This window comes from Lonchura striata, chromosome 5, assembly GCF_050655825.1.
Source record: "Lonchura striata isolate lonStrDom1 chromosome 5, ASM5065582v1, whole genome shotgun sequence".
NCBI classification, from domain to species: domain Eukaryota; kingdom Metazoa; phylum Chordata; class Aves; order Passeriformes; family Estrildidae; genus Lonchura; species Lonchura striata.
This window is the reverse complement of record NC_140707.1, coordinates 32,464,108-32,480,883: the sequence shown is the minus strand read 5'-3', so window position 1 is coordinate 32,480,883 and position 16,776 is coordinate 32,464,108. Positions and strand designations below refer to the sequence as shown.

Below are 16,776 nucleotides of genomic sequence, written 5' to 3'. Positions count from 1 at the left end.
CTGTCTCATTGAATATTATATTTATTATATTATATTATTTATATGTTCTACTAGACATACTTACAGAATGTAGAAAGAAAGGAGAAAAGGAGGAGTTTGTCGAATAAACTTATTTTTATATAATGTATTTTCCCATTTGAAATCAAAGCTTTGCTTTGAATCATGAACATTTCAATGATTTTTCCATCTGAAATGTAATGGAAGATTCTGAGGTCTGGCAGTGGAGAAGAGTAATTTCCTTATCTCTTATCTCTCTGTGAACATAAACCTACATCTTTTTCTCTGTCTAGGACTGAGCCAACTTGAAATGTTTGTTGGTATCAGCAGGAAACAAGCTTCCCCAAAACTATCATTTTCTTTATGCTTTTGGATATGGATAGGGAAACTGTAGGAGAATGTAGGTGAACACAGGACAACCTATAAAGCCATGGCCTTGAGGATACAACAGAAGTAGAGATGGATAAAATTACTGCTCTGATATTCATATATGCTTACTTTGCCTGTAGAAATGTGCTTTGTTATTGAGGGAGGAGAAAAGCCATGACTTGCCAAAATGTGCTTTCTAAATCTATGAATATTTAGAAAAATAATAATTTCTAAATGTAATGTGAATACTTATTAAGTTTATTTTGTCCTAGTTTAATGTCTATTATACAATGAGAGTGCTCTTTTTCTTTTAAGCAGAAACCATACATGAGCTTAAAATCTTTTACTTCTGAACATTGCTGGTGGTTGTCCTTCTTTCCATATTGTTTAACTGTAATTGGTGTACTAGAAGGCTCCTTCAATGATCTTGTCCATTGCCCGAGGGCAATGGAAATGAATAGATGCTTCCAATAAGGGCATCAGTTTATGAGAATAGACATTTGACCTCCAGTTGTTCTACAAATTATTGTCTAAATAATACTTTTCAAATGTAGGTGCATTTCTGAAGTCAGTTCAGGCTGAGACTGGTTTAATTATTTAAGCCTAGTGGTGAGCACTATGAGAAGCAGTGGAGAAAAGGTCACTGGAGCAAGAAGAACATGTCTTCTACAAAAGGCCCTGATGTTCCACTTGATTTTAGTAGGATAAATACACAGACACTAGGAAACATTAAGAATTTAAGTTTACATGGGCTTTTTACCATTGTTAGTAATGGGACTGGAAATTGCCTTTTGTTAGTGTAATACTGTTTAAATTTTTAATATTACAAAAGAAGTGCTTTAATTGTTTCCTTTTCTGAAACAAATCATGAATATGCTCCTACACTAAAAATGTTTTGAGCAAGACTACTAGTGTGATACTAAGGTGGTTTGGTTTTCACATCTTAAAGGCTGGTACTTGAGCTGTTGTTTTTTTTTTTCAGTTCCCTAGAGTCTCAATTTTATTTTTATGATTTGATATTATCATTGAGAAGAAGATTGTGTGGATGATATGAAACTAATGTTCTTTGTCCTTGGTTTATTTCCAGATTAGAAGTCTGTTGGATTCTGTTGGTTTAGTAGACAAAAGAAAACAATACACCTCAGTTGTCTCATTGCCCTATCCATTAGACATGATAATCCCCAATAGTACTGGAAATATGTACTGCCTTTAAATCTAGGCAGGTGTTCTGGTCCTTTTAGAGGGACCAGGCTCTTTTTCTGTGCCTGTTGATATTAACCGAGTTCAGGTAAGTATAAAAATGTCTAGGAAAAAATAGTCTTATTTGATCTATTACAGGCGTATGTAGCTACTTTGTGATCTGTCTTAATTGCTTTTGCTTTCTCTGTGGCCAGTTTTCTTGTAGGATAAAGAGTGTACAGATTTATGTACTGTATAGACTACTAAAGCTGTTATTGAGCGATTGCATTATGCTGGTAAATTGCTCCCCAGTGTATGGTTACTGCCCCTCAGGACAAAAATGAGAAGCTTCCCTGCTACCACTACGTGTCCTTCTGATGCTATTTCTGATTAAGTTGATTTCTCTGCATTATAGTAACAAATATCTTTAATGGCATTTCATTATACATATGATGCCCCAAGTTTCATCAAATGAGAAAAAACTTTTACTTGCTTGGACTTTCAATTTCTACTTGCAGGCACTCAGCAAGCAGTAATTTTGTAAATTTATTGTTGAATAGCTGATAAAATGCAATCATTTTGCAAGTTAAAGCAATAATTTCCTTTAGAGATCAAACTATTTTAACTGGCAGAACTGGCACAAAATGGGATGTCCAAGCAATGCATTGTTGGTCAAGACTGTGGTTCAGATATTTGGTCTTTTGCTCTCTGTGACCTTTAGTGCCAAAATTTTTAATTAAGCTGCTCATCCCCAGGCAGGAGTGAGGATCAGTACACCAGTGTTGCTTTGCTGCTACCTTTTGCATTACCTTTATTGGCTAAGTAGGTTTAAAACTGCACTTCAGTAGTACAGGACAGATGGAGAAATGGGTCATACTGGGGATGCCTGAATCTGAACTACCTGCAACAAGCCCTTGCTAGGACTGATGCAACTGCTCTTCACACTGGATGAGGGCAATAAATGTGGATCACCAAGTCAGGATAGTGGGCAGCTTCTGTGTCATTAGCAACCTTAGATTTGGCTTTGTTTGTAAATATTGCCATCATAATTTCAGTCTTGTTCTTTGCTGGCTTTGCATGCCCTTTGCTGGTAAGGATCGAGATGAAATATGCAAGCAAATTCTGACTCATTTCCTTCACACTGGCTCAAGAATAATTTGAGAATGATTAAGCAAGGGTTGAGTCACTAAAAGTCACTAAATCAACCATGAAGTTCCGACTTGCTGTATTGGAGGCTGTGTCTTGCTTTCCATTGTTTTGCATAGCCCCCATTCACAGTGGGTGTGAAATCCAGCCACAGTTTGTACAGCAGCTTATGCTAATACATTTTGTTACAAATCCTGCTCTGGAATTGCAGGGTTGATTCTGTTTCCCCCAAGGGTAGAAACAACAAAGTAGGATTGTGAGATCAGTTTAAAGAATAGAGACGAATATTACAAAGCCCATACAGGTGTTGAGCTGCTTTAATTGCTTTGTAGCTGCATAGGGAAACTTGAGGACCGACACTGCTCTGAGGACACGGGTTGGTAGAACTCAGAGCAGTTGGACCATGCAGCAGCTCCAGGGCTTAGGGGTCTGACAGCAGGCCAGCCAGCTGTTCCCAGCAAAGGCTCTGATTGCAGTGCTTGGTAAAAGAATACCTCTAGCTAGAGTTTTAACAAAGTTAAGATTATGTTGCCTTGAACCTTATAGTCACAAATTTAGAGGAATCTCTGCCCCCTGAAGATGATCTATATGATATTTAATGAATATGAAGATTATAGGCTTCCATCAAAAAGTAACATTTCTCTAGTGATTACTCTTAAATTTATGGGATATAATAAAACACTAATACAGCATATTCCCATTTAATTAGCCCACAGCATCTAATGTTTGGGTTGTTATTTTCAATAGAACTTGATTTGAGAATCCAAAAATAGAAAATATTTATTAAAAAGCAAGCTTTCACCCTAATCCACCTTAGTATGTATTCCTTTACAGAGTAAATATATTTAAATTTAGGATCTTGTTTACAGGTGAAGCACAGAACAACACTGTAATATTTTACCCCTTCACATCTGTTGTGGTACAGAAGATTTATTTAAAATAGTTCATAAAGATGGTGGCTTTGAATTCTGATTTTGGAAATTAATACATTAAGAGCTTGCAAATTCACAAGAGATGATGAAACTATGTGGGGTTTAAATTCTAGGTTCTTGGATATGACAGAGACAAGTTTTAACAATATATTTACATTAATTTCTATGTATGTGTAGTCTTCCTCTAGAAAGCTTAAAAATAATTTATAATTCCAAATTTGAATAAGAAAAAGCACCAAGTCCTCCAAGACAGTCCCTACCACCTTCTGCATAAATACAACTATTATTTAAATAATACCATTAGTAGCACTTTAGTCTTGTTATGATGTTCTGTCACCCTCAGAATGAGGTTGTATCAGTATTAAAATACTTTGGGCTAGTTTCTTTTACAAAATAACTTGAACTGAATTTGCCTTTTGACTTCAAATCTTCATAAATACAGATACCCCCCTTGACTCTGCTGTCTTCATTGTTCTCTTAAAACTGTGTGACACAAACATTTTCAGACTTTATTCAGGGAGTAACACAGTATTTATTTAGAAATCCATTACTGTTCCCATGTATAAAGCTAGAAATAGTATGTGAGCATATACATTCATCTATTATTTCAGAAGGTTCAAGTGCTTCTGCCATAATCACTTATTCTATAACAAGCTGATTTTCTGTACAAAACATTAAAACTTCTTGTACTTGTGAGGTGAACAACTATCAGAAACTTTTTAGTTGACTTTTTTGTTTTAGCCTGTGCAAACAAGATTAAATTTCAGCTAGTGGTGGCCCCATCTTGTCTCCAAACATTAGTTTGGCATTTCACTGACCACAGATATTTGCCTTCTCCCCCATAGAAGCTTCCTCCATTGAGCTTCCTCTGCAAGTCTTTAGAAAGACTGGAGCCCACTATTTAAAGACCATTTAAGTGAGCTGTATCTCTACTTTAAATCTTTTAATCTCTTCTCTTTACTGTTTTTTCTGGACTCCTTACTGAATTTTATCATGATTGAGAGCAGTTTAAAATCGGTTTGTTTTCTTCATGACCTGGAGGCGCTTAAAGTATAGCTCTAAAAGAGCTCTTTTAAATTCAGTGCATCCTGGTGCAGCACAAGCCTTGGGAACAGTCGCCAGCAGGGCTCATGGAGCACCGGTCCAGCTGCTTTTCCTCTCGGTTTGTACCGGGAAGGGGAGGAGCGGAGTGGGGAGGCAGCCGGACTGGGCGCGGTAAAGCATCCTGCCGCTAAGCGAGCAAGCGGAGGTGGTGCTAACCACTCATTAGTTCATTAGCTGTGGGTGTTGTTGTGGCTTAATTTGCTTACTGCAAACATGTAAATCCAATAAGAAATAGGTGAAATGACCTTATTACCTCTCCCAATCTCTCCCCTCCCTTTTGTCATAACAGTCCTGTCTCTGATGCAGGTATATAATTTATTTGTTACCCACTTTGATCTGAAGAGCTGCCTAAGGCTCAGGGCTTTGTGTACTGTGTTAAGAGATGTTGATGACAGTGACTTTGCTGAATCTGTTCTTTTAGTATGGAAGGAATTGAGCAACAACAACAACCTAAGCTTACTTCAGACATTGATCAAGTTAAAAATGTTCAGAGAAAGAAATGAGCAACTTTTGTTTGTGGTGTATTAGTTTTGATTGCTCCCTCTGATTATTTTTTTGGGTTTTTTTTTGCATGGAACGGGATTGGCTAATGTGACCACTAGTCATTCAGCCCTGGCACAGATGCAGATGTTGCTGTAAATGCTTCTTGGTTTGATGAAGGAGACTAAAACAATCCTGTAACTGTAATGAATAATGGTTGTTTGCACCTTGGAACAATGAAAATGTTAACCCATTTCTTTCCTAGATGGAATAACACAAGTGTTCCATGCCTCTCCCTGTTACATTTTAAATTTTTTATTTTTTTGGTACACGGTTCTTTATCCAGGTTGGATTTGGTTAGTGTTTATTGTCAGAAAGTAAATACAGTACTTCAGATTTATAAAGCACTTGTTTAGTTCCTAAATGAAAAATTACTATTTTCTGTTGAAAGAAGGAAGCTCTATGGCTGCCACTGCACTAGAATGGCTGGTAGAGTTAGAGTTATCTTTAGAAATCAGAGTAAAATCCCATTCAGACAAACATAAAGTGTTCAGAACTCTTTGTTTCATTATTCAGGTGTGCATAATCACATTACTTTTACCTTGGTCATCTTTTAAGGTAGCTTTTAAGTCACAAGGTCTTAAATTTGGAAGACCTGAAATCCTAAATTCTACCCTAGATGAAAGCTTTTCAGCAAAGTGCTATGGCCAAGGGCTAAAACTTGTGCAGAGTCCAAAGCTGCAAAATGCAGAAGTTTCCTTTAATTATGGCAATTTGAAACTGGCTCAAATAGAAGTTATTACTATAAAAGTTAAACTTATGAGACTGTCAGAAAACCAATCATATCCAGACTCTAATGACTTGGAAAGTCATCTATAGTGAACCTCACTACCAGTTTAACAGAGTGTGTGACTGAATTCAAATAGCTGCTATTTCAATTTTTCTGTTTATCCACTTGACTCTTGAAGTACAATACCTTATTCTTGTTTGCCATGTAGAACTAGTCTTGCAGTAGGAAAAATTCAGTGTCTTGATTTACAGGTGGGCTAAGTGATTTCATAACTCATTAATATGGATTAATCTATCAGTGGGGAAAAAATCTTGCAATTCTACTTATTCTAAGTGTGTAAGCATGATTAATTTTAGATTCAACCTGGAAATAGAAAGTGGCATTTTCTTTCTCCCCATTAAAAAAATTTGCATCTGTTAAATGGAAGTGTTCATGAAGCTTGGAGAGAGAGCAGTTCTTGAAGTGTTTCAGGAGTATTTTGAAAAGCATTGTGGAAGTAGGGCTATTCTTCTGTGTTTCTTTCAACTATGAAAATTTCTTTGAGAACCACAAGTCTGCTTTTCTGAAAGTGTTACTCCTTGTGGTAGCTTGTTAAATGGCAGCTGATGCTAGGACTTTATGTGTATATGTGAAAGGCTATGGCATAAATCAAGCACACAGGGAGGACTGCAATACATATGTTACTGGTAATAAGCTACATCCACATGAAGGAAGTTATTCTAATATACACATGGGAAAGTGAGGTGCTTATTATAAGGCATGCTAGAGATTTATCACTTTAAAGTACTTTATAACCATTTAAAAATGCTTCAGCATCCTTTTGATTAAAAAAAAAAAGCCCAGACCAAACAGAAAATTATACTGAACTATTGGTAATTTTGTTGTGTTTGTGTTGAGGTAGCACTTTAAAAGCATCTTGCTGCTTAGCTAATACTTATGCTAATGCTTACTCATTCATTCTGTTCTCACATTGGTTAACATATTGGGGTATTATGTTGGTGGAAGACCAGTGCGGCATTGGGTATTCCAGTGAACAAGATATTATAAATGTTCCTTCAGAAAAATCCACCTGTATATTGAAATTGTGCAAATACCACAAAATTATCATGAAATGTACTGTGGTTTCTCTTGTGCCAGTAAGGTATTTATCATTTGGTTTAGGATATTAAAGAATGAATGAACAGTTTAACACATGGCAAGCTACTTCCAAATAACTCTTCAAAGGACTAGAACAGAAGTGTGAAATAAAAAAAAAAAATTAAAATCACTGTTTTCTTGGTTTCTTCTTTAGCTATGAAGAGTAATACCAGTGTCCAAAAGAAGCAGTTTTCTGCACTGTAAATGATTCTTTCTCCTGCTTAAAACCAGACCTTTAATAGGTTGTATAGTTGTCAGTAATTTTAGAGCTCTTTTGAAAACATTTATTTGCTTCCACTTCTGTCTCACTTTCTGTTCTTATCTGTGTAAACTTTGTCCTTTTCTGGGAGGAAAGACACTTTTCTTTCCCTCTGGAAATCTCACTTGACATTTAGCAAGGGATGTTTGTAAGAATGTCAGATTGATGAGAGCTGCTTGCTGAAGTCTCACGATGTTCATTCAGCTGAACAATATCTGTTGTTAACAGCTATAATTATTATAAGCAGGTTTAAAAGGACAAGCTTATTGCTGTATTTTGGCAAGATGCTTTTGAGCTGCTGGTTACTCAATAGTAATACTTGGCACATTATATTGCTTTTTATCAAAGTGCTTATAGATATGGACTAATTAAATGCATCAGAGGCTATCTGTAGGTTGCTTGGTTGAGGGGAAGTAAATGGCAGCTTATATTGTACAATTTGTGAGTGTTTGGGTTCATAATGACAAACAAGAGATGGAGATAGGGCCTTTGTAATGGAGATATGACTCTTTGCTCAAGTTTTGTCTGGAGCTTTCAGATGTGGCTTCATATTTCCATACCACCTGTGGGAATTCAGTAACTAAAAATGAATCATTAAAATTGGAAAAAACCTTGACTGTCATTGAGTCAAAACATACAAAGCTTTTTTCCTCTGGTAAGACAAGACAGCACAGGTGTGGCTCTAAAATAGAGGTGAGGCAGCACAGATCACCTTACTGAAGGTGCTGGAAGCTGCTTACAAGTGAGAAGTTCCAGGAACCTTGGGAAAACTGACTTTTGGAGTTACAAAGGTGCAGTATTTGCAATACATGCAACATGACCCACAGGTTGTATTCCTGAATCTTACTGTCCTTTAGTTTTTACCTAGGACCTCTTTTATCAGACAAGTTGCTAGTGATGGTTATTCTGCAAAGAAATATGAAACAAAGCACTGCAGAAAAATGAAACAAACCAGCTTACTTAACATGATTGTCATGTGTCTTCTAATGGTTCTTAGCTAGTCAAGCATCGGATGTGTAATAAGCAAGAGATCCCTGTTTATATTGAGTGTAGTGTATTATGCAGACAGCTCTGGGCACATATGTAATCAGATAAGTACTTGAGCCCGGGGTCTAGTGACTATTGGTGCCAATTGATAAAAAGATTGCTGCATAGTAGACTAAATGGTAATTGGGCCATATGTTAGGAAAGGAAAGCACACATTTTGCCAACTGACTCTGTTGAATATACCTGGCAGAACAAGACAATATCTTACCTATGCATTTCATGTGTATGATACAGGAAACTAGAAATCATAATGTAGCTAAATAGGTACTGGAAATGGGAAGTTCTTTTCCTAAAGTTTTTGAGATAAAATTGTGTTTGTGGAAGTCTCCTTTTATTGGTCATCCTACTGGTTTGATGTAGAAAGAAATATCTACATAAATTTATCTTATGGTTCAGAGAAAGGTGATAGCATGTGAATTTCCAAGCATCATAAACTGTGTAATTTGCAGTTTGGGCATTTATATAAATCATCACAAAGAATTATGAAATAATGTTTCACTGATTATTAAGTTAAGTGAAATATGCTCTGACCAGCTCTACTGATCTTGAAACCATGTGACATATTTGAGCCTTTTAGACTTGAGAGCAGTTAAGAGATCTCAAAAATGGATTTTCTTGTATCTTGTGTGTTCCTTTTGCATAAGCAAGCAGAATTCCCTTTGAAAAGTTCTACACTATTACTAATTCTTATTGTGGCAATAATAGCCATATTTGTTTCAGAAGGCTTCCATGTGTAGCAATTCTTCATAATCTGACACTTATTTGGGCACATAAATCAAAATTGAGCATTTAAAAATTCAGGCCTTTGTTCACTCTGGTGTTGTTTATATTCAGTTATCATATTTCATCTTTACACATTTTCACTCTCCACTTTATATATCTGCAGCTCTGGACAAAACATTGCTGATAATCATGAGACTCTGGCTGCTCACTGACATTGCTGGGAAACTGTGGTCCCTGTCATCCTGGGCTGACTTTTGAGCTTGCCGGGTTTTTTTATTTCAAGTCCTGATGTACTGATAAATAATTATAGAGAAGATCATTCACCTCTCTGTAGGTTTGCTAACTTCCTATGAGCTTTAGTCCCCACTTTACAGCCTCTATTTTGAAGACATTGTCTGAACTGACCCTGATTAGCATTGTTAGGGTGGTTCATCAACCTTAAATACACAAAGCTTCTGGGTGTGCTTTATAGGATTTTTGTCTACTTAACTTTTTTTGTGCTGTCTCATATTATCAGGTGTTATATTCATTTTGGGAATGATTTTTTGGTAAAATTTAGCCTTATGAAGGGAGAGACCAACCCACTGGGAGGCTACTAATTAGGATAGATTAAAGGATAATCTTCTTTAGGTGTGCGTTTGAAAGGATGTCAATGGTGTCTGCCCACGGAATGTTCGGATGTACTTGTATAATTTTTGGCAGATGTCTAATTTCTTTTTAAAGACCTTCAATGATGAAGACTATGCAGCCTCTCTAGGCACATTTGTCCTTTACATGAACTAGTGAGCTGTCGCTGAGAAGTTGGCTGTAGAGTTTCAAAATTTATTAATGCAGTTAGGGCCCTCATCTGTATACCAATGTACTTTTCCTTATTCCCATCAGCATGTGCTGGATGACTTCACAGATTATAGTCCTTTAACTAGAGGATGTCAAATTCTGCCAGAGAGTAACATTCTGAGGCCCAGTATGTTCTGTCTGTCTGTATGTTTGCATTTTCTGCCAGACTATTGCTGGGAACCCTGTAGGTTTGGTTTTACTTGGGTTTGGTTTTACTTGGGAGTGGTTCTAGGGAAATTGCGGGCATTTCTTCTGGAACTTGGTTGAGTAAAGAGACAGCTGCTAAGGATAGTTATGTGACAAAACATGTAGGATTTTGTTTCTTCCCAGTATCTTGTGGCTTGCTATTGGAGTCACTTTGCTTATGACTATGTGATCTTCCCTCCAGCAACTGAGTATGTTTTCATAAACAGAACATAACTGATTTGATAATGCTTTATGTGAGTAGGGATGTTTCCATACCCAAAAGGTAGGGATACCAGATAAATGGTAAGAGCAGATGGCACTGTCATTATCAGAGGAAAATGACTAAAGTTGCTTGAGTGGGGGAAGTGAATCAAAGAATTCACTGCATAAGCAAGCTCTCAGCTGTCTTTGTATACTTAGCATTTCAGATTCAGCTCTGCTCCTTTTGCTACTTTGCTCTGCTTTCAGCTAGAGGCAAGTTCTCCTTTGCTTCACAGACAAAGAACCATGGCAGAGCTGTTGACCTTGGAAGCAGCTGGGTGGGAGGACATAGTAAAGAGCTGGTCTCCCATGGCTAGAGGCAGTCTCAGAGTCCTGAGTGACCAAGAGGAGGAAGAGAGATGGGACAAGGTGGGGATTGTAGCAATTGGGGAAAAGAAGCCTTGCACAAGCATCTGGAGCTAAGCAATCTCCTTGTTTATTTCTCCAAGTGGGCTGTCCAGTTTTATGTCCCATATGTGTTTAGCTGCTTGCAGTGCTTGCTTGCTAAGATTTATGAAGTCTGCATAACATGACTGCATGCTGATCAGCTTTCATTTTAGAGCACTGAGTTGGTGTAATTGCCTCTAGGATGAGCCAAGTCAGTGTTAAAACTTTGGCTGTGGGAGAAATGCAGTCCAGTGCTCTTAGTTTGGGGGTAGAAATGGAAATTTTGGTGTGTTGCCCACTGATTCATGAGTAGGTTTTTGTTACAAAGTCACCACCCTGAAACAGAAAATAATGGAAATCCAAAACAACTTTCTGTAAAGCTGTAAATGAAACATTCAACACTTAGTCTGTCTGGAAATATGTTCCTTGGTGTTAACGTGGTTGGAGACATTGGTGTACACAGTTGTAGTACAAAACATTTTGTTGTATACTTTTCATGTTACTATTAAAATTTTAAATTTTATTTCTTATTATAATCTAGCTGTGGGTTTTTTTCTGATGTGAATGCTAGTTAATAAAAATGTTTTCCCTAGACTGTTTAGTTTGGATTTTTAAAAATCTAATTGAAAATATTCCTTTCTGCTCTCCTGAATCCTTATTTTTGTGGCTGTTTTGTGGCTGTTGAGTCACTTGTTTCACATATCATGTGTTAACTGATATTTTTACTTGCTATTTTATTACATTGGTTCTTAGGCTCTCCAGAATGTGTTTCTATTGTGCTATTTGCTATGCAAATGTAGGAGAGTGATGATTTCTTCCTGCAAGGTTCTGTGCTTTCATGTGTAAGCTGGGGGGCAAAGATTGTTCAGACTCGAGAAGAAATGATGGTGTGTGAAAGGTTCTTAGTATATTAAACATGGTGTAGGCAAAAAGAAAATCTATTTTAGGAGTCAGGTTCTCTATTTATAGTTCTTTGCACACCTTTCTAAGATACATTTAAAGCTGCATCATCTGACGTGATCTAGCAATCGGCTCTCCGAGAAGGCGCTCTTTTGAACGAAAAGGGAGATCCAAAAGCAGGCTCTTTAGTGGCCCTCGTTGCGCTAATTACCTGCGCAAAGCCCTTCCCCGGCCCGCCGCTCGCCCGCAGGAGCAGCGCGCTGCCGGCCGCCCCTGGTGCCGCTCCCGCCGGGGCGGCTGCCCCGCGGCCGCGCTCCCGGGCGCTGCGGCACTCGCTCCTCGGCAGCGGGCCCGCTCCTGGCTCCCAGCTTCCAGCATGCTGCCGGCAGCCGGAGAGGAGCTCCCTAGTGGCAACGGCAGGGAAACAAACAGCTCCTTTCCCCCTCTTAATCCTCGGCAAAGAATGGCACCGGCGCCGCAGCTGCATCGCGGTGAGCGCTAACCGGCGGCTTTGCTCGGTGTCACTTGCTGACCTCCTTTTCTTTTGGCACGCTGTGTTTACCTCCTTAGCCGTGTGGCTACTGTTTTGTGTCACACTTGCAATAAGTTCTCAGCAGGGCTTCTCTGTCCTTCCAATTTTCTTGTAGAACTGTATTGCAGTGTCTTTATCCTGAGGGAGCTGCTGCAACTGAAGAACAGTAGGAATAAATAAGTTGCTTTGCGTGCCTTGTTTGTTTTCTTTTACCTTCAGGCCAAGTTCTTGATACTATAAAACAAAGTTTTCCTTTATACTGTGTCAGAACCTGTGAGCACTCTTTTTATACTAAATTTTATTATTTTAGTGGGACCCAGGGTAAAAATTGGCTTGTTACTATCAACCTGTCTACCTTCTATGAAGAATGCTTGTGAAAGCTTGTGTGTGTGCTGGAATATTGATGATGTAGATGAGGATGTGAATCTCTAATGCCAGCAGTACTATGGAATGTTGATCTCTGGTTTTCCACCTTTCAGCTGAGGCACCTTGTCTCTTAGCTACTTCTCATTTTATACTGGTGCTTTTATGGAATATTTTGCAGTTCTGTAGATGTTTGATTATTTGGTCTGAAATATATTCTGTTATTTCAATACCCACTACCTTTTGCCCCTTGCTTGTGACTTTTACACTATGCAGAGCAAACAGTTTTGCAATCTGGTGTGTGCGAGTGGTAAAAAGCCTGGTCAAAACAAACAGCTCCAGTGACCATTAGTGATTTAGGTTGGGTATTGAACAGGCAGGGTACGAGTGTTCATGTTTCACCGAGTGTGAAGTAGGACATAGCAGATTGGTAGGGTCTGCAGCAAAGGACAAATGTAACCTTAAGTGGGATTTGTATCCATGTATCCAGGTTGCTTTCTGTCATCCTGTAACCAGGGGCTCAGAAGTCACGTGTCACTTTCTGCAGTGTTGATGCTGTGAGTGGAGTTGCTTAAGGCTGTATATAAAACCTCTCTACAGGTATAATTTAGCTATTCTGTCTTCAGTTGTAGAAGAATGAAGAGCACTGTCTCTGTACCTTGTCACCCCGTATGTGCTGCAGAAGATTTTTCTGTCATATCTATACCCACATGTATTTCGTTCCTCTTGCATAATTCATTGTTGACGAATTTGCATTTCCCTGAAATTGAGAGTTCCAAGAGTGCATTGTAATGATGAGAGAAATGGGGGTAGAAGAAGCTGACTGGGTTTGTTTTTTTATTTTGACCTAGCACTTTTGCAAATTTATTTATTGTACAAAAATCTCTTAACTAAGAGGCAGTTGAACTGGTGCCAGTGAAATATTTCAGACTTTAAAAGTGACAAGACCCATTTATATTCATACTGGAAAAAGCATTTTCTGAGCTGCCTCAGCACAAGGTGACCATCTGTCTGTGTCCCCTGCTAACCTGGCAGTGAGGGAGAGCTGAACCTTTGGCTGTCTCCTGTATACAGACATCCATAAGCCTTTTTTTTTCTCTCCAAAGTCAGTTGTTTACTACACGTTTGATATGGGTCATAATCATGGGCAAATGGGATACTGTTTTGGGCAGATACACAACGGGGAGGTTTTGGTGAAGTGCCAGGTTAGGGAGCTGTTGTCACAGATAATAACATCCAAGTAGCCTATACAACAATCAGTCTCTAGTAGTTTGGGATCTGATAAATCACATAGAATATGTGTTGGGATAGCTACAGCTGTTTGAAAGATCTCACTGTTCTTGAATAAGAGGTAAGCATATACGCTAAAGCATGCTTGTGGCTTTCTTCACAGATCATTGTGTGAATATCTTTCACATGGGAAGAATCCTTTCTTTCAAGGCAGATGAGCAAAGACATTTCCAAGAAACTCTCTTGACAATTATGTTTTAGTAGCTTAGTTTTTGTTGTACTTTTTTTTTTTTTTTTTTAATGGATGGAACATAGCTTGCATCAGCAAAGATTTAACGCACACAATAAGAGAAACCCCTCACTGAGGGGTACTCTTTATGTTATGCTACATCACTGAGTCATGGGAATACCCATTATTGTCCTAGGTTTCCCCAGTCCTCTGTCTACATTTCCAGGCTGTCACTTTAAAGGCTTCAACCTCTATTAGATTTTAGTACCTTGAACATGCTGTGGAGGCCATATCAGGTTGGATGTGGCTCATCACAATATCAATAACGTTGTTGATGCCACACATGCTGCCCTTGATAGAACGATACAAACCTAAAAGACAAGGTAATCAATTGTAGCTGAGAAGTACTGAGCTGGGAGAGAGGGCATGCTGAAAGGCTGGTGTGACCTTTCCAGATCATCATTCCATTTAGTATAATTAATGAAAATCCCCCTGATGAAATGCAATGTCTATGTGCTTTTTATTTTTTTTTTTTTTTTTGGAGGGGAGTAAAAATGGGGGGAGGAGTTTGGGGAAAGATAGAGATACAGCCTTTGAAAAACTTAAATGACCAAATCTTGTTGTGAAAAAAGGAAGATTGTAAAGAATTAAGCAGCTCAGGTATGCGCTGTTTCACTGTCAAATTATTGAAATTAATGTCTTTGTCACTGTTTGCGTCACTGCTACATGACTTCTGACACCTCTGGCAATTTCCCTCTTGACTGAGAATCATTTTTCATCTTCATGATGCACCAGGAATCTTTTATAAGAGCTGCAGAAGTGCGGTGTATGTATTCATAGCTTGGCTTGAAAGAGTGGTGCTTACAATAGGTTAAGATCTCAGGCAGCCATAATTTCCCTTTTGGCAATGCTCTCTTTGATCCTCTTTTGCACATCAAATAAGTACACTGGAGGTCAAGGGAAGTGGGCAGTGTAACAAACCTGAATGCTGACTGACACTGCCTAGAAGTCTATGTTAGTTAAAACTTGTATTCAGAACATGCTGCCACAGGTTCTGTGTTTAAAAACAAAAATGTTTTCAAGTTTCTGCCAAAAACCAGAACTGTCCAATTCAAATTAATCAGTTATTTTTCACTGTCTGGCATATTTTGTCTGAGTTCTTATACATTTTTTTGTTGTTGTTTTCTTTCCATGTTTTACTGAAGCAACAATAACGTGGAGATACTTGTCTTGCAGAAAAAAATCTCTGAGAGTCATTCAAACATGTTTCCTTGGCTTTGTCATAGTAAATTTGTATGTCTAGGAAATGAGACTGGTTGCTTGTTGTTTTCTTCTGGTGCTGCTTCTCAATGGTTAGGTACAATCTCAGACTGGTTCCCTTGAGAAACACAAGAGTAGTATGATATTTAATTCTTTCACAACCAGAAACAGCTAGTAAATGTAAAATTGATGCAAAATAGATTTTGTGAAAAATACTCTATTCCTGTTGCATAGTGAATAAAAGACCTTATTAATATAAAATTTTAGAAATATGTATATGGAGTTTTATGGGGAGATTTAGGTTATTTTTGAAACAGCAAAACTGCTGGGACTTACCTATATGTGTGTGTGTGTTTATTTTTAAAAACTCCATTTAGTCACAGGGCACCACTGTAAGGGCCAGACACTCCATAGTGCAGAGTGATTATGAAGTAAATTTCTTACCTCAGGAAAGAAATTGCTTTCTAGTCAATCCAGGGCTGTAGTCAACACATCTATTTCTTCTCACTTCAAGAATATGGTTTCCAGAGTTAAATATTTGGAACAACAGTCAGCAGGTTGTCTTTAACATGTGGCAGAGAAAGGGTGTTCAGGCAGTAGTTGCTTTTAAATCTAGAGTTATCTTTGTTGTGGACTGTGCTGTTAGTGCACTGTTTCCTATAACCCTACTGCAGTGTGGCTAAAAAATGGGAAAGTACTCAAGAATGGCTCACTTGGTTGCTTCTAAAATTCACAGCCACCTTCACCTCTTATGATAGAGACAAATCTAGATTCAAACTGCTGAACAGTTTCCTACAGGCTGTCATAGCAGTGTCCTTTTAGAAAGGTCCCATGGCATTTAGAGAGTTTGGACAGCAAGTTAGGAAGCTCCAAGTGTTTTGTTTTATGAAAATGCTGTCCTAATTTCAACCAAATAAGACATTTGTGAATGGTTGGCTTTTTCTAAACACTCCCAAAAACAATAAGCAGAGGCAAAAATAGAGACAAGACTTTATCAGTGCTTTCCTCCCCAACAGCTACTGATATGAAAGCAGATGACACTTCATGCCAAAGAAAAACCTTGCTCTGAATGTTTATTCTTCCACTAAAAGGGGCAGTGCTGATGCCACTGAAGTCTTAAAGAAGTTTCAGAGAAAGACAAAATTAAAATTTTTGGAAGAAGAGCATTAGCAATACTCATCTTGCACAACCTTTTTAGTCTTAAGCTTCAATACTGAAGTGATTTCTTACAACTCAGGAAGGCTGATATAAACACAAGACTTCTGAGATTAATGTGAATCCTGTAGCATTTTGAAAACCTGCAGTTGTGTAAGGAACTGGAACAAAATCATCCTTCCCTAATTTGACAATAGAGACTTGCCTTGTTTTTGAGCTAGATGTGTGACCTCCTTTAACCTTTCCACCTCTAAGGATATCAACACATGGAAA

At 38.0% G+C, this 16,776-nt stretch overlaps 1 protein-coding gene across 14 annotated transcripts in view; it reads left to right on the top strand.

The window, feature by feature from the left end:
* The window catches only part of LRRC4C (leucine rich repeat containing 4C), a 487,862-nt gene that overhangs the window by 24,800 nt on the left and 446,286 nt on the right, over positions 1-16,776 (top strand). Inside the window, exon 1 of one of the 14 annotated variants that reach the window (XM_085580211.1) lies at positions 12,207-12,225. The exons of 12 other annotated variants lie outside the window; for them this stretch is intronic. The gene's annotated coding sequence lies outside the window, so the exon portion shown is untranslated. Of the gene's footprint in view, positions 1-12,206; positions 12,226-16,776 lie in introns of those variants that run through there. One more of the 14 variants, XM_085580213.1, reaches the window with a different exon arrangement.